The sequence below is a fragment of the Pleurodeles waltl genome, chromosome 3_1 (assembly GCF_031143425.1).
Source record: "Pleurodeles waltl isolate 20211129_DDA chromosome 3_1, aPleWal1.hap1.20221129, whole genome shotgun sequence".
Taxonomy (NCBI): Eukaryota; Metazoa; Chordata; class Amphibia; order Caudata; family Salamandridae; genus Pleurodeles; species Pleurodeles waltl.
Window position 1 is genome coordinate 1964515543 of NC_090440.1, and position 21428 is coordinate 1964536970.

The 21428-nt window shown below is 47.6% G+C and overlaps 1 protein-coding gene across 2 annotated transcripts in view; it reads left to right on the forward strand.

Moving 5' to 3' along the window:
• Positions 1 to 21428, forward strand: part of ITGAE (integrin subunit alpha E) — an 874109-nt gene that overhangs the window by 299861 nt on the left and 552820 nt on the right. The gene's annotated exons all lie outside the window — the stretch shown is intronic.

Sequence of the window (21428 nt, forward strand, 5' to 3'; positions counted from 1 at the left end):
CTTTCCTTTAATGAAAAGGGACTGCATTTAAAAAAACACAAGATTGCTTTATTTAAAAGCAATCACAGACATGGTGGTCTGCTAACCTCAGCAGGCCACCATCCCTGTGATGGCTGCAATTCCTAATAGGCAGAGAATTGCCAACTACCTCATTAATATTCATTTTGAGACCTACTATTTCTCGCTAATGAAACTCAGAAGAGTTTCATACATAAGGAATAGCTATTTCCCAATTGCGATTTGCATGAAAACACAATTAAGAAATCGCTATTCAGAACTATTGTACATCTAGCTGTGAGTATTAAACCCACTGACTACCTCCTTTACGGCCAGATGTAGCAAAGGGTTTTACCCATTTTGTGTCTATGGGAAAATGTGTTCATACATATGGCCCTTAATATGGGGGAGTCAAAATGTCACCATAGATGAGATCAGATGTGTCGGAAATAGATATTACCTAAGGACCTGCTACTGATGTAGGCACATGCCACTGAGTTTGTTGATCTATTTGCTGATTCGAATACAACAAAAGCATTGAATAAATTGTGTGTTTGTATGTCTTTTACGCTGTAGCACTTTTAGGACAAGTAACGTTACAGGACATAAAACTTGTGAGTTTGGGAAAATCCCTGTAAACTAACAGAAAGACCTCAGTTAGTAAGTTTGAGTTTGATTCGCTCAACATTAGTAAGCTGATTCTAGGGCATCTTGAAGATTTGCACATCATGGGTATTGATGTGTTGCTATGCCATGAAGCAACAAAACCCAGAAAGGAAATTCCAGTCCTGACATAGTTGATCGTAACAACATGATTAGGTCAAGATCAGTTGAATTGCTAAATCACCTCATAAGATGGAAACTGTAACCAAAATGTATATTGAAAATCTGCTTATGATCAAGGGCAAACATATGGGGCAGGTTACATTGCCGTTAAGAGTGAACAATAACAGTGTCAAAGGACGAATCGAACAAAAATGTGGCTGGTTAATATCAGTATTAGCAATGCAGTGGAAGAGGATGAAATCTAGAGGGTTTGGATTGAACATTTGATAATAATTTGATTTCTACTAATGGCCAGCAACTGCATGGGGTTCATTAGTAGGTCATAAAGATGGGCCCTTCTGAGGATTCTATTTGTACTTTTTCATGGAATATTGCTGGTTTGAATGGCACATTTTAGATTGGAGAATGGGTGAGATTTATCAGTTGTTATGGGATCTGCTTCTTCAAAAAAATGGGTCATTGTCTGAAATATTACAGATGATTTTATTGACCATCAGAACTAGGTAAACAGTAAAGAAAAAGTAGACTGGTGGGTGAACTCTCAATTTGGATCTCTTGAAAATTGAACTGTAATTTGCCACAAATATATTTGCCATGTAATGGTTTTCATGTTTTGCATGTGAGACTAATGAAGGTTGATAAGGAAACCAGCAGCATTGATGTTTAGAATGTTTACATTCCACTGCAGTGGTCATCAGAGGTGCAAGGCATTTGGCAAAGTCTAGAAGATTATAAGTACCTCAGAGGTAATCGTGTGGCTAGTGAGGGTCACTTATTGCTTATCTGTGGGGACTTCAACACCCTCCCCACATCTAGAGTAGGCAATAGAAAGGTCATCCAGGACAGTTTGTGCCAAGGCATTTTGAAAAATAGGCTGAGCTGGAAATGACCTAGTAAAAAAGGTAAGTTTTTCAATCTTGCTCGTAAAATTTGGACAGTGATTCTTGAAAGGCCTTAGCACCTCAGATTCCACTGCATGAAACACATTTAACTGTGGTACTAAGGCTTCACCTGTTGACTATTATCTAAATAATTAAGAGGGATGGAAAAATGTTGTAGATTTGCAAATTCTAATGAAGGTAGAAAGCAATAATGATTCCCTTGTGACTCACTTAAATATGAATAATGGTGGGCAGTTAGAGCGTGTAGAATAGAGTAAAGTTGACCACTATCCAGATCCTATTCCAACTAATGATAGGAGATCTGTCCAATGGAATCACAGAAAATAGCAGGACCATTGCTTTATTCTATAGTATTATGATTTGGCAACATTATCCTCTATGAATCGTTGGGAGATAATGCTATAATCCTTGATATGGTCACACCCTGTTAAAACATATAAAGCCAAACAGGACACCCACTGCCGCTATAGCTGATGTGATAAAGAGTGCCTAAATATTAAATAAAAGGTTTTGAGTGCATTAATTGTTGCAGCTTTCTTTATATAATGACATGATATTCCAACAGTATAGGAAAGAGTATTAAAACCTATTTGTTGGAAATAGCCCTCTCTACATGGTCACCCCCAAACCTTTTGCCTTCATCCTCCTACTTTTTGCTCAGTTTTTGCTCTGTTGGCCTTAGGACTCTATGCACTTTACCAGCACTAACCAGTGCTAAAGTGCATATGCTCACTCCCCTAAGCATGGTTTGATTGGCATATACCTGATTGGCCTATTTAATTTACATGTATGTCCCTTGTAGAGTGGTATACCATCTACCCAGGGCCTGTAAATGAAATGCTACCAGTAGGTCTGCAGCACTTATTGCGCCACCTTAAAACTTGTCCCAGGCCTGCCATTACACCCTGAAGGCAGTGTCCCATGTCTACTTGCTATTTAAACCCCTTTTATTATATATGTCTCCCCTAAGGTAGGCTCTAGGTAGCCCATAGGGCAGGGTGCTGTGTAATCAAAAGGTAGGACATGTACTTTTTAATTTTACATGTCCTAGTAGTGAAAAACTCCCAAATTTGTTTTCTGACTACTGAGAGGCCCACCCCTCCCATAGGGTAACACTGGGTATTCCTTATTAAAATCAGTAAGTTATAATTCCTAAACCAGAGGTGGTACATATATCATTTTGGTATCTATGAACTTATAATGATAAACCCTCTTTAGGGATGCATTATTTTTATTATTATTTGCAATAAGACCTCTGTGAGCAATCGTGAAATAACACAGCTATGCGCCTACAACCCTGAGGGCCAGCAGCATGAAGTAGTACCAAAATACTAAACATAGCTTTTTGCCTACAACCCAGGGGCTGGTAGAGTGGTGGAGGCAATAGAGCGATTCAAAACATTAATAATAACAACCCCATTCACTCCCGCTGCCCTTTTATGTTGAAATATATGAAAGTCCCAATGTGTGTTCGAAGTCATTGATGCACCACTCCTCTAACCCACCTAGAAAGGCGTCTGACCAAGCACTGTCACATTAGAGGAGATGCAGTCTGGAGGAGTAGACGCAGTACTTTTAAATAAGCAGGGCAGGTAAGCTTATTAAATTAAAAGGATAGTAGGGTTATGAGCAGTGCCCAAGTATCTGCATAATCTTCCCTGTTTTGGTCAGCCACAATTGAGATCTTCTCCATCTCTAGCACAAATCATAGTTTGTGAAGCCATGCTGTGTGGTCTGGGTTTTTGTATGTGCCCCACTTAGCAAGAATTACTAGATGTGCCGCTCCTAGATCAAGGGTCATCTGTCACCCGGGGGGGGGGGAGTGAAGTGGGAAAGTTAGAGGATTGGGTAAGCCCAGGTTGGTGTATGCTGGAAACCGAGGGATCTTTGTTTTACACGTACAGTCTATATCATTTAGAACACAGTCCCAGAACTACTCCAGTTTTGGACAGTGTCAAAGTAAATGGAATAAAGAGCCAGTGCCTCCGGAACCCCTTATGCATTCTTTAGATTTAGCCGAGTTCCAGGCATGAAGCCTTACAGGGGTAAGGTACCAATGCTAGGTGATTTTGTAGGCTGTTTCAATGCTTGTTATGGAATGCTCTGAGTGGTGTGCCCTGTAGTGTATTTCCTCCCATTCTTTGTCTGTTAGTGCTCAACCCAGTTCTGCTTCCCACCAAAGTTGGCCAGCCAACTTAGAGGGTCGCTCTAAGGTGGATAGCAGTGTACAGATCTCGGAAATAAGACATTGGTTGTCTTCTTTCAAGAACTCCTATTTCTTGAAAGCGGTAAGAAATCTCTGGGTGTGTGAAAGAACTGCCAGTTGTGTCACGTATCTGCTTGTATTGAAGTTGGTCAGACTCCGTTAGCCCATAGTCAGCTTTGAGTTTGTCAAACTGGATGATACCTTGTATGTCAAAGAGGGAGCCTATTTTCTTACATACTCCCTCCCACCATCTCCCAAACTGCTCTTGTTTAATTCCTGGGGGAACATCGAGGTTATTGAAGTTCGGTGTCATGGTGGAGGGGAACGAGGTCAGCCTGTTTTTAGTTGCTAAAGCATCCCATACCCGGAAGACAGAATTCATGACTGGTTAACAGTAGAGTCCCTGCGCCATGTGTTTATGGGGAGCCAGGGCTTCTTCCAGATGGGAGAGCCTGCAATGGCTTGATCTATGAAGCACCAGTGCTTTTCCGAAAGTGGGCAGCTTCACTCTACTGAGAAGCGCAACTGGGAGGCCTGAAAGTAGCGTAGTATGTTTGCCACTGCAAGTCCCCCTTCTCAGGTCAGGTGATGGAGGATGCCTGTTTTCCCAAATGAACTTAGAATAGGCTGATTGGAGGGTTTGGATAGTTTTTGCCAGAGAAGGGAGTGGGAGTGTTTGGAAAGGAAAGAGGATGTGGGGAAGAATCAACATTTTAAGTGCCACTATACGACCGAACCGGGACAGTTGTCACCGGTGCCATTTGTCCTTATCTGCCATTGTGTGAGAAGTTACAGTAGAAGAGTTCAGACTGATGGTGATGGGGATGAAGTGATTTATCTTTATCGCTAGGTATGTAAAATTATCTTGTGCACATTCAAGGGGGAACTGGGAGCGTAAACTGGTTTTGTGAGAGTGGGTTACCAAGATATTAAAGATTTGGGATTTCCACATGTTTACCTTAAGGCCGGAGTATGACCCAAAGGTGCAAAGGTGTGAGACTAAGGCTGGGAGTGAAGCCATCGGATAAGTGATGGCTAAGATTACATCATTAGCATAGAGACTAATGAAATATTGGTCCCTGCCAAATTCGAGACCTGAGATGGCTGGGGTTTCATGGATTCTCTGTGCTAAAGCATCTATATATAAAGCAAAGAGAGGGGTGATAATGGGCATCCTTGCCTGGTACCACAGTGTATGGAAAAAGGAGATGAAGAGACACCATTTACTCTAACCGAAGCACAGGGTGTGCTATAGATGCTCTCAACCCATCATATGAACTTGTTCCCAAAGTCCAGGTATGTAAGGGTGGCAAAGAGGTAAGGACAATGGACTCTCTCAAATGCCTTTTTGGCATCTATTGAAAGAAGAAGGGCCTCCTTCCCGGATCTGTGAATCTTGTCAATAAGGTGTAGGAGACACTTTGTATTGCCTTCACACTGTCGGGCAGGTATGAACCCTGCTAGAACGGGATCGACCAAGCCTGGCATGTAGGGGTTGAGGCGGTGGGCTAATATACTGGTAAATAATTTAGCATCTACATCGAGTAGAGGTATGGGCATATAAGAGCTGCAAGTAGTGTGATCCTTGCGAGGGTTCGGAATAATTGTAATGGTAGCTTCGAGTATGGAATTAGTAAGTGAACCCTTGTCGGCGAATTAGTTATACAGCCATGTTAACAGTGGGGATATCTCCTTAGGCATGCATTGAGAACACACATTGGTAATGATACCCCCATACCTGAATTTAGCCCTCTTGAAGCCAAGGTGATGATGAGGGCCCTGGGAGCTGGGGTAATCTCTCGAATCTACTGCACAATTGTGCTAAATACCTCCCCATTCCTCCAACCCCTGCAGGCTCGCTGGGAATCCTGGATCAGCCTCCTAGACGATGATGACTCGTGAGATCTCGGCTAGATTGCGCATGGTGCAGACGTACAACCTGCACTGTGCCTACCTGACCCGGCTTTTCCAGGCCGGGTTCAGACCGGACCCTCGCTGTCACAGGTGCACCTATTCACCAGCAAACTTCTTTCATGTGGTGTGGTCCTGCCATATGATCCAACAGTACTGGGTGCAAATCCTAAACAAACTCTCCATCCTGTTAGACCTCTCACTGGTCTTCTCCCCCAAGATGGCCCTGCTGGTAGTGATGGAGGGCCTTGGAAACCCCTGAGCGATCCAAACACTGGTTGGCACGGCCCTGCTAATTGCAAATAGGACATTGCTGGAGGCTGGGCATCTAAGACTCCCCCCTCAGTGCAACTGTGGAAGATGGGAATGGATTGGTGTGCTCAAATGGAAAGACCCGTTTATCTGGCAAGGGGATGCAAGGGTAAATACCATAAAATCTGGGATGTGTGGTTGTGATTTACATGAATGCAATCAGTACTTGTTTGAGGTATGATCTAGACCTGTCCATCCATATACTTGCATTAGAATGTGTAAGCGAGAATTTGGGATCTGTCTTCCTGTATGTGACATTGTTACTGAAACAACTAATAAAAATTGTTTATAAAAAAAAACAAAAAAAACAGTGGAGGTACCTCGGCAGAAACTCTTGTAAAAATGTGGGGTAAAACCATCCGGGCCCGGGGATTACCCTAATTTCAGCTGTGAGATGGCTGCGATAATCTCCTCTAAGCGTATTGGTTTCTCTAGGGTCTAAGGGCCAGATGTAGCAAAAGTTTGCGAGTCGCAAATGGCCCGAATCGCCATTTGCGACCCAGCGAAATCGGAAATGGGATGCAAAAATCCCATTACCGAATCGCAAATTGCGACGTGAGCCATTACCGACTCGCAAATTTGCAACCCCATTGTGCGACCCGCAAATAGGGAGACGCAATTTGCGGGTCGCAAACCATATCAACAAGTCACTAGCAAATTGCAACAAGTCGCAAAAAGCCCATTTTGCACACCCAAATTACCACTAACTCAGAGCAGGTGGTAACTGTTGGACTTTTTGCCTTACGCAGGGTCATCCCCAGTCTTGTTGCCTCCTTCCTCCTGGTTTTTCTGACCTCTCGCTGTTGGCTCTAGGACTCTGAGCACTTTATCACTGCTGACCAGTGCTAAAGTGCAGGTGCTCTCCCATCTAAAGTTGGTATGATTGGCTTATACCTAATTGGCATATTTAATTTACCTATAAGTCCCTTGTACAGTGGTATCTCTATACCCAGGGCCTGTAAATTAAATACTACTAGTGGGCCTGCAGCGCTGTTTGTGCCACCCACTGAAGTAGACTTTCAAACCTGTCTCAGGCTTGCTAGCGCAGGGCCTGTGTGCGCAGTTTTCTGCCACAGAGACCTGGCATCTAAACTTACTTGCCAGGCCCAGAACTCCCCTTTTACTACATTTAAGTCACCCCTAAGGTACACCCTAGCTAGCCCTATGGGCAGGGTGCCATGTATGTAGAAAGGCAGGACATGTGCCATATTGCATGTCCTGTCCTAGTAGTGACAAACAGCCTAACTTGGTGCCTCACTGCTGTGAGTGCTGCCTTCTCAAAGGATTGCATTAAAAATGCCCTGCCTTATGTATAAAGGGTATTGTCTGATTTATGAGGGGTAGCGTAGGCGTGTTTGGTATGGTTGTGATGGTGATAATAAATACTGCTTACTGGTGTGGGTGTATTTTTTATTACTATCACAGAAATGCCACTTCTAGAAAGTGCGCATTTATCTGTGCTTATGACTCTGGTGTTTTGCAGCTTGACTCCAATCCACGTCTGGGCAGAGTGACAATTGGGGCTTTGTGCATACTTTTCAGACAGCCTGTAACAGGGACGGTGGAGGTGTCACAGAGATGCATCTGCATACTGAATAGTCTTCCTGGGCTGAGAGAAGGGAGAGGCGGGGCACATCTACATTTGTAAAGGCTGTGCCCTGGCCTCACACAATAGGGTCGTTAACCCCCCACTGATGTTTGGAGCCTGTGCTGAAAGGAGAGAGGGGGCACTCCCAGAACCAGTTGTAACTGGCTGGAACCTCCTCTCCCTATCATTGTAAAACACTGTAAGAACTGACTACAAGTACAGGGGAATTTTCCCCACAATTTGAGCACTCTTGGAAATTGAACCTGGACACAAGAAGCTGCTGAATGGACTCACCAGGAAACCGCCTTGGACTGCTGCTGCTGTGCTAACCAGTGACCTGCCTGGTCACTAGGAGGAACTGCCCTCATCTGCACCCCTTGTGCTGGCCTGTAGCTGGACCCACCAGACTTGTGCTCCTTCCTGCTTCATTGTTCCCCGGGGCAGGTTGCCGTGGCCATTGACCCCTGTAACTTTTCCCTGCACGAGGCGTGCTGCCATGATATCCCCTTTGCGCTGAGAGAGTGCTCTTCTGTGCCCTCAGGCACCTCGAGGCACCTGTTTCATGTTGGAATCACCGCCGCAACCCGGGCTATAAGTATGGCTTTAGCGCTTTGAAAAGCGCTTCCTGGATGCCTCAGATCACTGCCGCAGCCCGGGCGCCCGTTATTTACAAAGCGCAAGACTCGCACACCGTGTAGTGCCCCTGGGGCACGAAGGAAACCTCCTTTCTGTTCGCAGGAGCAAGCGTGCTCCTGTTGGTGCCCCCGGGGCAAGGACCGCTTGTTGTAGCTCCCCCGGGGCACCGGAAGGCCCTGCCCTGGGCCGGAGAATTGCCGGAGAGACGAGGGGAGAGGAGGATGCCTCTCCCCTGCCTGGCAAAGCCGCGGAAGGCTTCAGTTGTTCCTCGAGGCGGCAGCAGCCTCATCGGAGGCTCGCTGCGCCCTGGAGTCTTCTGGGCCCCCGCGAGAGCCAGCCCCTACAGTGGAGGTCTTCCCCCCCATAGCAGAGGGCCATGACAGGCCCGGGGGAGACTCGCAGGGATCACAGGCCCCTGGAGGGGCCCGCAACAAAGTTGGAGGGGGTGCGTGACGCCCCCCTTCTCCCCCTTATTGAGAGGACGTTGCCCCCCCCTCGTGAGGGCCGGTTGAGGCCTTGGGGGGGGGGGCCCTAATGATCACGAGTCTCCAGGAGGGACCCAGTAAGGATCGGGAACGGTGCGTGCTGCCCCTCTCCCACTACAGTATCACGCGGCCCCAGTTTTGCGGAGGGAACGCCGGGGGCCCCCTTGTTTCTGTTTCTTAGGCACTGGAGGTGCATTTATCATCTACCAGGTATTTCAAAGGGACAATATATATCAGAAGTTCTTGTTAGAGACTTTATTGCATTATATATTGCCTACCTGTTTTATGACGTTTTTGTGTGCATATGCAAATGTTCCTTTTATGGGCATGACTTGCTAATATGTTTCCCTAACTTGCCATATGTTTTCTAATGTTCCTACTATGGGCGTTTTATGATATTCTTATGACAAGTGTTCTAATGTGATAACGTGTTTCCTGACTACTGCTTATGTTGCAGAATACTGAGTAACCTGTGTGTTATGTGTGACTACTGCTAATTTGCAGAGTAACTAATGTGTAACGTTCTGACCACTGCTAAGGTAGCAGGATAGTACTGATATGTGATGTTTGGTCTGATAATTGCGTTGTGTACAATACAGTATATTTTCATATAATCTGGTGTTGTGTTTCCTTTGTGGTGGGGATATTGCGTCACGTGTGTGTGTGTTGTCAAACGCTTTACACATTGCCTCCGGGTTAAGCCTGACTGCTCGTGCCAAGCTACCAAGGGGTGAGCAGGGGTTGTCTTGGACGTGTAACTCCCTTGCCCTGACTAGAGTGGGTAAGTTCTGCCTGGCTGAGGTGCATACCCTAGCCAAACAGAAACCCCATTTCTAACAGTAACCATAACCAAAGTATAAAAGGAGACCCAGAAGGCATCTGGGTTACTCAAAATGGCTGAAATATATGTGATAGCAAGGAGGAGGAGAGTCCACGCCGCACAGCATAGGAGGAGGAGGAGCCAGAGACAGGAGAGGATATACAGAACCAGGCAGACACTTTTCCAACAAACTTAGGAGGAGATTTATGACAAATACAGACTCAGCAGTGCAGCAATATTAGAATTAATTGATCTACTCAATCCACAGCTTCAACAACAGACTGTGTGCGGCAGCGCCATCCCCACACATGTGCAAGTGCTATGCTCACTGCACCTCTTGGCCTCGGGTAGCTATCAGGGGGTGATTGCAGTGGCAGGTGGGGTATCCCAAAGTGCACTCTCACGATTCTTCAGATCATTCCTTGATGCCATACTCACACACATGTCCAGATACATATACCTACCCAGAAATGAGGCAGATATCAACAGCATCAAGTTGGAATTCTACAGAAATGCCAACTTCCCACATGTAATAGGGTGTGTAGATGGGACACATATACAAATATGCCCTCCTGCAAATCTGGAATATCTGTTCCGCAACCGGAAGTGTACCCACTCACTGAACATCCAGGTTGTATGTGACGCCCATTATGTCATCACTGACATGGTAGCCAAATTTCCAGGGAGTACAGATGACTCTTACATTTTCAGGCACAGTGGGATACACCAATGCCTAGAACGTGGGGAGATTGGAGACAGATATCTATTAGGTATTGCTGCAGACACCCTGAAGCCATACACACAGGTCACTGCAGAAACCATCCATGCCCTGCTAACATTGTTAAATTTAGCCACACAGGTGACAGTGCATATGCGCTACGACCATGGAGACTTACCCTGTACCTAACACCCAGCAATGAGAATGAGGGGTGATATAACAATGCACATAGGAGGACCAGAAATGTCATAGAGAGGACCATTGGACTGTTAAAGGCAAGATTCTGATGCCTCCACAGAAGTGGAGGTGCGCTCCAGTATGCCCAAATAACAGTTTTCAAGATAGTAGGCGCATGCGCTATACTGCACAACATTGCCACCAGACGTGGGCTACATCTCACCCCTGAAGACCCAGATTCGGAGAATGACGAGCAAGAGCTACCACATCGCCAGCCTGGGGCTAGAAGCATTGCAAATCAAGGCAGACAGAGACGGGACCACATCGCAAACCAATACTTTGGAAGGTACGTGGTAACTGTCACCACACACACTAATGTCACACACAAAGAGCCCAGTTGTGAAGTGGATCAAACAATACTTTTTAATAAGTGAACCTAATAACTAAAGAACTGAACTATTGTTAAGGGGCTGCACATGTCCACCCTCAATGAGGACACATTAACTCCATGTGCCTCATGTGTTTGGGTCTAACACCTCCTCCTGGTACGCCCAGCATGGCTTGTTTTAGGTGGGTCAGCAGACCCCTGACTTGCACTGCCACTCCGCAAGACATGTGTGTCTGTGGCAGATGCGCTGCTGATGGTGGACCCCTCCTCACAGTCCTGAGGTGTCTCAGCTGTGCCCCTAGCCACCTGTCTGGTCTCCTGCATGTCCACAGCGTGGCTAATGCGACCCAGTCCCCGAGCCACATGCCCTGCAAAGTGGCTCAAGTCCACCTGCAAGCTAACAGTACGTCGTTACAGCCCTGTGGTGTTCACTGCAAGACGGACAATGGATGCAGCCATGCGGTCCAATCTCTGTACCAGTTGGCGCCTTGCACTCTGTCTCTCTGACACCAGTTCCGTCACCAGTTGCCGTATGGATAGTGCTAGGTCACTGACATTATAATTCAAACGTGTGAACTTTGTGTTCACTTCGGCCAGGCCATGTGTAAAATGTGCTCCATCCTTTGCATTGCCCCAGAAATAATTCTCAACTGCCTTGTTTGCAGGAGCTGACCAGATATGAGGGATGCCTCAGCTGCAGACATGGATGCGTCACCTATATCCTCCTAGGACACTGCCTGGACATGGAGTCTGCGTCTGCGACGCTGTGGTGCTTCTGGGTCTTGCTGTCTCGCACTGTGGCTGGGACCAGGTGCTGTGTCTCTTTCCTCCATGTCCACTTCTTCAGCTGGAGGGAACTGTGGTGGTGTGGTGCTGGGCCTTGTAGTGGCTGCTGCAGCCTCCTTTCCTGCCTGTGGCGTGCTTTCTTCACCCTGGACGGTGTGGCTGGTGGGGGTGTCTTGTGGGAGGCCTGTGGGACATAGGGAACACACTGTCAGCATCTAACATCTGTTGTATGCCTCCTAATAAACAGTTGCCTATAAGCTGACTACTGTACTTCATTGCCCATAATGCAACATTCTGGCGGTTGCTAGTCTGGAATGGAGCTAGTCTGGTTGTGCATCTTGCTTTGTACTGGGTGGGTGCGGGTATAGCATTTATAGGTGTACATGCATGTTTCATGGTACTCACTTTTTGATGTCCCTGGCGCTGACGTGTCCAGTACTCCCATTGCTGACACTGCCTCAGGCTCCAGGGTCTGTTCAACCAGTTCCTCCATGGCTGTGGGTGGTGGGATGGTGGATGGGCCTCCTCCTGTGCCCATCCTCCTGAGGCACTCTGCCACCCTATCCTTTGTCCTGGAGTGCAGGTCATACTACCGTTTTTTAATTTCCTCGATGCTTCTGTGGCTCACCCCTATGACATTGACCCTCTCCTGGATGTCTTGCCAGATTCTCCTCTTTTCAGTGTCTGGGACACTCAGGGCAGCCTTTCCAAACAGCTGGTCATGGTGCTGGCAGCATTCCTCTGCCAGCACCTCAAGTTCCTTTTCAGAGAATTTCAATTTTCCCTTCCTGCCTGCACTGCCCGAGTCTTCCATTGTTGCAGCTGTTCCTCCAGGTAGTTGCTCAGCAGTTAGAAAAGGGTGTGATCCTCCCTTCTCCCAGGTGTATTTGATGTCTTCCTGGCTCTGATGTCATCAGCAAGAGCCAGGAAGTGTTTTTCCAACTGTTTTGCTGCACCTGCATGCAATTTGTGGCACAGTCGCAATTTGCGATACCCAACTCGCAATCTAACAGCGGACTCGCAATCTGCGGTGTAACATCATTTGCGAGTTGCAAAATGATGTCGCTTTTTTTTGTTGGATCCCATTTTGCGAGTCGGAAATTGCGAGTCGCAATGACTCGCAATTTCCGACTCGCAAATTTTTTGCTTCCTACATCTGACCCTTAGCGTCTGCAATTGGGGGGGAAGTGAGAGTGCAACCTGCTAGGTATTTTGTGTAGTCAGTGTGACCCTCAGAAGGTGCGGCATATATACTGACGTAATAATCACAGAAGGTGGCAGCGATGGTGTGAGCTGTGGTAGCATCCTCCATCAGGGAGGATTTTATAACCTGAACTGAGGAGGCTTGAGTGCCGGCGCATAGGCCCTCATTACGAGTTTGGCGGGTGGCAGAGTCCACCTGCCAAACTCTTTCTGCCTCCAGGCCACCTGTGTAGCCTGAATCCTGCCTGAACCCCTCCGGCCCTATTAGGAGTTCACCGCAGGGCCTTAACATTGACGCCGGCTCCTAATGGAGCCGGCACCAATGTGGCGGTGCGGCAGGTGCAGCCTGTAATTTGGCCAGTGGAATGCATGACGGGGCTGTGCATGGGGGCCCCTGCACTGCCCATGCCAAGTGCATGGGCAGTGCAGGGGCCCCCCGATACCCCCATTCCACCAGCCTTTCCATGGCAGTGTAAACCGCCATGAAAAGGCTGGTGATATGGGGACTCGTAGTCCCCAGAGTGACGCTGCAAGCAGCCCTGCCCTGGTGGATGACAACCACTGGGTCTGCCAAGCTGCCGCCAGCCTGGCGGTGTCGGTGGTCTGACCGTGGCGGCTCCACCAGGGTCATAATGTTGCGGTCCCATGCGTCCGCCAGACTCGTAATGAGGTCTGTGCACCAGCATGCAGCCACAGCGGTTGCTCCCAAGGTAAAACTTGTGCTTTAATCTAGCCATGGCATATTCAGCCCTATCTAGGTCTAGAGTGTTGTCCAGTTACACCCAACGCTAGGGGCACCCATGCACTTATGAATAGCCTCCATTTTTAGAGCAGTTTGCTCCAGCTGGAGTCTTTTCTTCTTCCCCTCTAACAACAGCCTTCAGTGCCTCACAGAGGGATGAGGGTAAGGTACACCCTTCGTCATTGTTGGAGAGGTATTCTAGAAGTGTGCGCTGAAGAGAATCAACGGTAGACTGAGAGTGGAATAAACTGTATCGTAGTCGCCAATGAGATGGTTTATAGTGGGTGTGTTCTGTGTGTGCCTCCAGGATTAATGGTGCGTGATCAGATAGTGTCCTGGGGCGATGGAAGTGTATTCGACTAGTGTATGGAAGGCAGGTCAGGCTAGAAATTAGTCTATATGCACATATGTTTTCCAGGTCGTTGAGCAGAAAGTGTAATCCTGTGAGGTTGAGCTTCTTGCCATATGTCTGTTAGTCTGCAGTCCACCAGCCATTGCAGTCCCGGAGCCGAGTTTGGTCAAATCTGTCCAGGTTGTTGCCCAGATCTGTACAGGTTGTTATCCATCACGAAGTTCAAACCGCCCCCATGAGTATGATCGTATTTGGTGTATGTAAGATTTGTTCAACAGCCTCCATAATACAGAGTTCCTGATGCTCACTGGAGGCATAGATGCTGGAAAGGGTGAAGTGGAAGGATCCAATACAAAACCAATAGGCCACAATTCTGCCCCTGATTTCAGCAAATTTAGAAACTGACTCGCCCTCCCCTCTTTGCTTCACCAGAGGACCAGTCTGATGGGGGAACCACAGGGAACGCCTGGGAGTGTCTTGGGGGAGTAAGTGGGTCTCCTGCAACAGGCATATGTCACTCCAGGAGCTCTCTAATAGGGAGAGGGCAGCAGTACATTTGATTGGGTTGTTTAGGGCTTGTACATTGAGGCTAGTAATTTTGAGGTCCAGAAGGATCATGTAGTGGAGGATAGTTAGGCGTGTGTCTATAGCACTTGGTTGTGGTGTGGCAGTGGTGGGTGGTCTTGGATGTGGGGGGCCGTTTGGTGTGTCATGTTGCTCCGAATGAGGACTGAGCTTTGAGAAGGGGGGGCAATTAGAATAAGTAACAACCAACACTTAAACAGACTAAAACAAAATAAGAACAAAGTCCTAACTGTAGGATGGTGTTCTGTAGAATCGCGGCCGACTGGTGAGCAGTGATGACAAACAAACTCCTGTGGGGGCGGTCTCCACTGCCTTAGGCCCATTGTCAGAAGGAGAACCGAGGATGTAGGTGTGTGCTCAATAGATGTTAAAGGGTAGTTCAGGTCACGGGTAAATTCTTACTAGCTGTTAAACTGACTATGACCGACTGCTGTTCTTGTGCTCCTTTCTCCAGGCTAGTTCGTTTATGTTTTCTGCGCCGTCCATTCTTGTGCCAGCCTGGGCTCCTGAAAGGTGAGCCCCCCAGGGAGTGTCAAGGGGAGCGGTCAGGCGGGCCCCCAGAGAGGCCAAGGACTCTTAATGTGTCTTGTAGCATTTTGAACATATGTAGTTGGCCTTCCCATTTAAAAATCAGTCAAAATGGGTGCCCCCAGCAATATGCTCCCTTCTGAGAATATAAAAAGTCTGTTACTGGCTTGAAGTCCCTTTGGTGCTGTATAGTAAAGAGGGAAAGGTCCTGAAAGAAGCCCACAACATGATCTCAGAAGCGAACAGGTTGCTTGTTCTGTGCGGCCTGCAGTATATCATCCTTGATTTGAGGGTTGTAGACACAAGCCAGGATGTCTCAAGGCCCTCTTGAATGGCCAACTATATGCACACGGTCAAGTCATAGATCTGTGTTGTCATCTTTACCTAGGATATAACGGAAAAGTGCCACTGTGTAGTTGCAGATATCCTTGCCCTCTGTTCCACCCGGCACTCCCCTAAGACGAATATTGTTTCTGTGTGACCTGTTTTCCAGTCCTGCTGCCTGGGCTCTGAGAATGTCCTGTTGCTCGTGAAGGGGTATGATTTCTTGCTACAGGACTTCGACATCTTCTTTGCGGGATGTCTCGTTGTCTTCCAGGGAGGAGACCCTCTCACCTACCAGGATGAGGCTCGAGCATATTTCTCATAGTTCTTGGGCCAGGTTGCGATGTAAGTCGTAAATATCTGATTTCAGGGAGTCAGAGAGGGAGGTGAGAAAGCCTTTCATGACAGGAGCTTGGTTGCCTTCTGTATGCTCTTCATGGTCCTCTCAACTGGATGTCGTTGGCGATGGCCCGTTGCTTTTGCTGAGACTGGGGGGATCAGGTAAGCATTTTGCAGACCGATTGGTCTTGCTTGTTCTTTGATGCCGCCATGTTCCGAGGGACCGCTTGTATGGAGAGGATGATGGTGAGCATCTCTGCTGTGCCTACGGGCACTGACTCACCTTTTCTGTCACAGAACAGGTCAGACGTAGGCCCCGTATTGATCACAAGCAGTTTGTTTTCAGGGGCACCAGTAGTGTCTGAAAGGCTGGTGCATTGGAGGGAAAAGGGTTCAGGCTGTCACGTGGGGCAAAGGCCACTCGACAGTGAATAACCACTGCTGAAGAGTGTATCTAGTGCTGATATCCCTCTTGGGTGACTGCAGCGTAGTGGAGGAAACAGCATATCCTGGTCGGCAGGCCTTAAGCAGATCTGTAGCTGATGGTTCGCACAGTCCCCTTCCGGGTCCCTCCTTCCTTCTAGTGTTGTTGGGCACGTGTTTCCTCGTGGTGGGGCCCCTGTAGGCTGCAGGTCGCACTTTGTGTAGAGCACTAAGGCCCTGATTGAAAAAATAAATGACGCACAACTGTGCTAGCGCAGATGTGGTAAAAACAAATTATCGCATGCGTATTTAAAAAATTACGCACCATGGTACTAAGTAAAGGTTAGCGTAAAAAAAAAGACGCTATCCATTGTGACATGCCGGAAAGAAAAATGACGCTGTGTAATGTGCCATTAGTATGTTTTGCGGCATGTTTTTTTTACGCTAAACGTGTTAGTGCCATATTTAAGAGCATTAGGGTAAAAAAAATGCGCAAGCAAGAAAAATAGGGAGACAAGTTGGAGAATGCAGGCCAAGAGAGACCCCAGAGAGATACCAATCAGACCAGTACCAGCCAGGAGGGACCAGCAAAGTCACAGGAGTAGGAGAAGAGTAAGCAAAAGTGTCGCTTTTGTGAGGAGGACAATGACATCTTGGTCAGAGAGGTGACGGAGCACCAACAACAGCTCTTCGTCACCTCCACATTGCCAATAGGTAGGAGAGAGGCTTTATGGTAGGCAATAGAAGATAAAGTCAACAGCATGGCAGAGGTGAAGAGGACTGTCACTGAATGTAAGAAGCACTGGCACAATTGCAAGCACAGAACTAAGGAGAAACTGGCCAGGAACTGAAAGGCAGTGCTGCAGACTGAAGGTGGAAGTCCTGCACCCCAGGAGGGGCCTGGATGAGCATCCAGGAGGGCCTGGATGAGCTGGAGGAGATGGTGGCAGCGGTCATCCCAGAGGAGCTGGTCACTGAAATCATAGGGCAGGACATACCAGACTACCAAAAACTACCACAAATGCATGGTAAGTTGCAGGGGGGTACTAACTGGAATTTTACAAATGACAGAAGGGGGAGGCACATAGAACACACTGAATGCATGTAAAAGGGTTGCATCAGGACACGTAAGGCCAGAATCAAAAGGCCCCATCGCCACCTGAGCCTCACTTTCAGTGACGCTCTGGTAGCGCTATGCACTCCAACATATACACAACATGGTGTCAAGCCACTTACTGTGGCTTAACACCACCTTGTAAACATGGCCCCTAAACACGCAGTACTTTGCCTGGAAGGGACATGCAATCAGTGTGGCTGTTGCTGTGCCACAACACCCATTGCATATTGTTGTTGCCCCAGATCCAAGACTAGGTGTTAACCTGAGGCTGTGACTAAATTCAACACCACCCCAGGGGTGGTGTTAGGATGGCGCAATAAGGTGAAATGCTTTCCTTCCTCCTCGTGTCATTGTCCTTCCTATGTGTGCTGCAACCTGCACCACACATAGAAATGCCAAATTGCCATAATACATTGTTTGTGAAGGGACACCTTCCTGCATATAAACAATCTATCCCCTCAACGCAGGCACCTTGCACTATGGTGCAAGGATGTGTGAGTTTGTGCAGGGAGCTTAAATCTGTGTAGGGGAAGCGCAGGGGTGTGCCGTATTCCTGTAAATATGGTGCATCTCTGCTTTCTAAAAGTGCCACAGCACGGTACAGCTATTTTTCCCGCTGCACTGAGCTGTGCCACTCTAAAAGAAAAATCAGGGGCTCGGTGTGCAATATGTCCTACGCTACTCGCACAGGGTGGCCCAACAACAACTCTCACACACCTCCATGCACCATTCGGGAATGGGCACAAAATGAACATATACAACATATGGGGCATGTCTGTGATTATCATTTGTGCTGCTGTACAAGTAGCTTCAATGTCCACATGTAAGAAGGTTGCCTGTGTTGTGGGAATGGTTGGTGTTGTGCATAAAGAGATACGTTCATGCATAAGAGGATGCACAAGTGGCATCAATGTTGCACTACGGGCCCAATCTCACTAGCCCGTAATGCAACACTACCATTATACAAATAGTTGGCAATGTGGATCCAAGCTGCCCATTCCCCTCATGCCACATTAACAAAGTCTCAAAATGCATGCATTGATCCTCATTGTACATTCTTACACCAACATGTGCCAGTGGCAGATATTCTGTATGCAAGAAAACGTCTCTAATGTAGGGAGGGATAAACTAATGGGGCTGACAACCCATAAAGCTTGCACTTTGCCATCCAATTAGCACGTGTGGGGCCTGCTAAAGGCAGATGACAAAGTTACACAAGCATTAGAAGCGATCAACCTCCCTGTGCTTTGCTACACTAGTGCCATCACTCATGGTGCCAATGCAGTAAAGCACCAAAATAGTGACGACTCTCATTACACTACTGTGGGAATGTCCACAATGGTGAATAGGCATGTAATTTACGTGCTACCATGGTGTCAGTGGCTGGGGCAAGGGGCCTGCAAGGAATATGGTGGTGTGGGATCAATGCACAGAATACCTTGAAAGGTTTCCCCATGTGTGATGCACAATGCAACACATGTAATGAACAACTATAACCTGGGGTCTGTAACATGTCACTGACCCACCAGTAGCAAGTAAATGATGAGCCATGTCACTAGCCACTACAGTCAAAGATTGACATTTCACTATTCCAGTGCTGAGGATGATGCCTTACCTCCTGCCGACATGCCTGTCCTAGATTTTTCCGATGACATGGATGACCAGCTGCCAAACATCAATGAGGAGACTCTCTAAGATGTCCTAGGTTACTTCCAAACACCACCTCCAGTCGCAGGGAGGACACACAGCGTTGCAGGGTCTCCACATGAACCACCCAACTACTGACACACAGCACCAACCAGTCTTGCCACAGCCCTGAACTCTGAGGACCCAGACATCACTTTTCAGAGGACAGTGGTAGGAATCCAGCGTCAGTTTGCCAGTATCCATACCCCAATTAGGGTGGAGTATAATGTGCAAAATCTTTCTAAAAAGATTTTGACAGATCGTAGCAATGACAATTGAAGTAGCATCATTACATGTCACATATATTGTATCCATACACAATCAGGGTGTTAGGAACTGCGCTGAAAACTGCTTGAGTAGCTGATGTCATATCGCTGCCAATCAGACAGGCCCTTCTTGAGCGTTCTCGTTATGAATTTCAGCAATTTATAATTTCAGGCATTGTCTGCCTCAAGTCTGGCCCACCTAGCCTTCAACTCAGTCGTGTCTTTTCGCATTTCTGCCTCAAAGCTGATCCCAGTGGCACGTGGTGCTGGCTGTCGTGGTGCTGGTGCTGTCTGATGTGCTGTAGATGTTGAGGGTGCTGGACCTGACGGAGCACCACGGACTGTAGGTGCTGAGGACAAGCCTGTAGTTGAGGAGGTTTTAGGATGTTTGGCTGGTCCACCATTACAAAAGGCCTTTCATTCCCCAGATGACTTTTCTGTGCGGTATCTCCTTGCCATCTTCCTGTAACCAGCCTGGACCTTGCAAGTGTGCCGGAACCTTTCCACATGTTTAGTGAATGCTGTTTTTGCACTGGAGCCATTGTGGCAGCTAAAACATGGGGATAACATGTCCTCAGTAACTGCATTGGGTAGAGGAAGAAAAAGCATGTATAGTAAACTGCATTTTGTGATGACATGTTGTCAAGCAGTAAGCCAACAACAAAGGCAAAACCCATGTCCATACAAATCTGCCTAGCAAGCATCTACAGAATTTAATACATGTCACAGGGATAATGGCTCTCCAAATTTGCACACTAGGGCCAAGATGTGAGGGGTCTAGAGCCTCTTTCCACCAAATTGGCGTCATAAGCAACATGATGCAAATAGGGCACAACAAGGCCAAATGGTCAGCAGACTCTCAACAAAGTAGTGCAATACCTGTATTGTGCCACTTTATCACCCCTTGCCACACATTAGGCCTGTGCCAGGCATGATGTATGCAAGGTTTGCTTTATCCCGGTCGGAAGACTGCCAAAATGGCGCACTACAAACTAAGAGATTCAGCTGTCTCATTTTGTTCCTTGTTTTAATGCCAGCTCAGAGCTGGAACTAAAAGGGGTCACACCATTGGACACAATGGGCCCTTATGTACAGTCCAGGGTTAGCATTAGATTCTCTTGCACTGTATGGTTAAAGGACCACACATGGGGGGTGCCGGCCCTAAGCTGTTTGGGGTTCAGACTGTGAGAGAGACTGTCCTGTGTGCCTCAGCTATGTTGACTGACCATATGTATCTTGCTTGGACATCAGCTACAACAACTATCCATTTAACCCTCTGCAATCATCACTCCCCTGTCCCCGCTACACTGCGCTTCAGATTCCTAAATGCCCACCTCTCCAACTGCGCATAGCGCCTGTTGCTACAAACAAACATACTGCTAACTAGTATGTGTCACTACCTCCTTCTCGTCCCCAACCAGCCCCTTACTAGTATGTCTTTACCAAGTTGGTGTCTCATATCCTCTGTCTTAATCTTGTTGCCAATTTCCAATTTAGGACCATCGCAGCCTGCTTCCAGCCCACCCATAAGATGCATTGGGTGCAAATCCAGTGCCACGTTCATGATCCCACAAGCCCGTCTTGTCTTCCCATGAGTCCCAAATCCGTTTGGGAGATCTGGACGATGCCCCAGGCTAGGAGTTATATGTTTTGAACCGCATCTCCATTTCTAGTGTTTCACTATACTCCTTTGCCGTGCTGCCACCCCGGCCCCTCTTAGGACAGTTGCCGTGTCTTGACCCTCCTGCCAGCTGACATTCAATCAAGCCAATCACAACCAGCTTTTGGGCTTGCTAAAAAGTGAGTTTTGCATGCTGCGACTAATGAAAGTTGTGCCGGAAAAGTAATTGTATACTTGTGATCCCGTTCCCTCAGCACCTTCTTCACCTAGAAGACACTGCGACGCAGCCTGTGGACAAAGGTAACCCAGGCTTTACCTATATGCAATGGAGGGGCACAGTGAGCTGCTTGGTGACTCACTTCCCATATCGGACTATTTTGCTATGATGGGCCAAGGGTGTGCTCCAAGCTTTCATGGTGCACCTGGGATGCGGTGGGCTCCCTCCACTTAAAAGATTTTTGTGAGTCCACGTGTTTGCATCTGCTTCAGAATGAGATTGTCCACAAACAGGTCCATCGCTAGACCCTTGG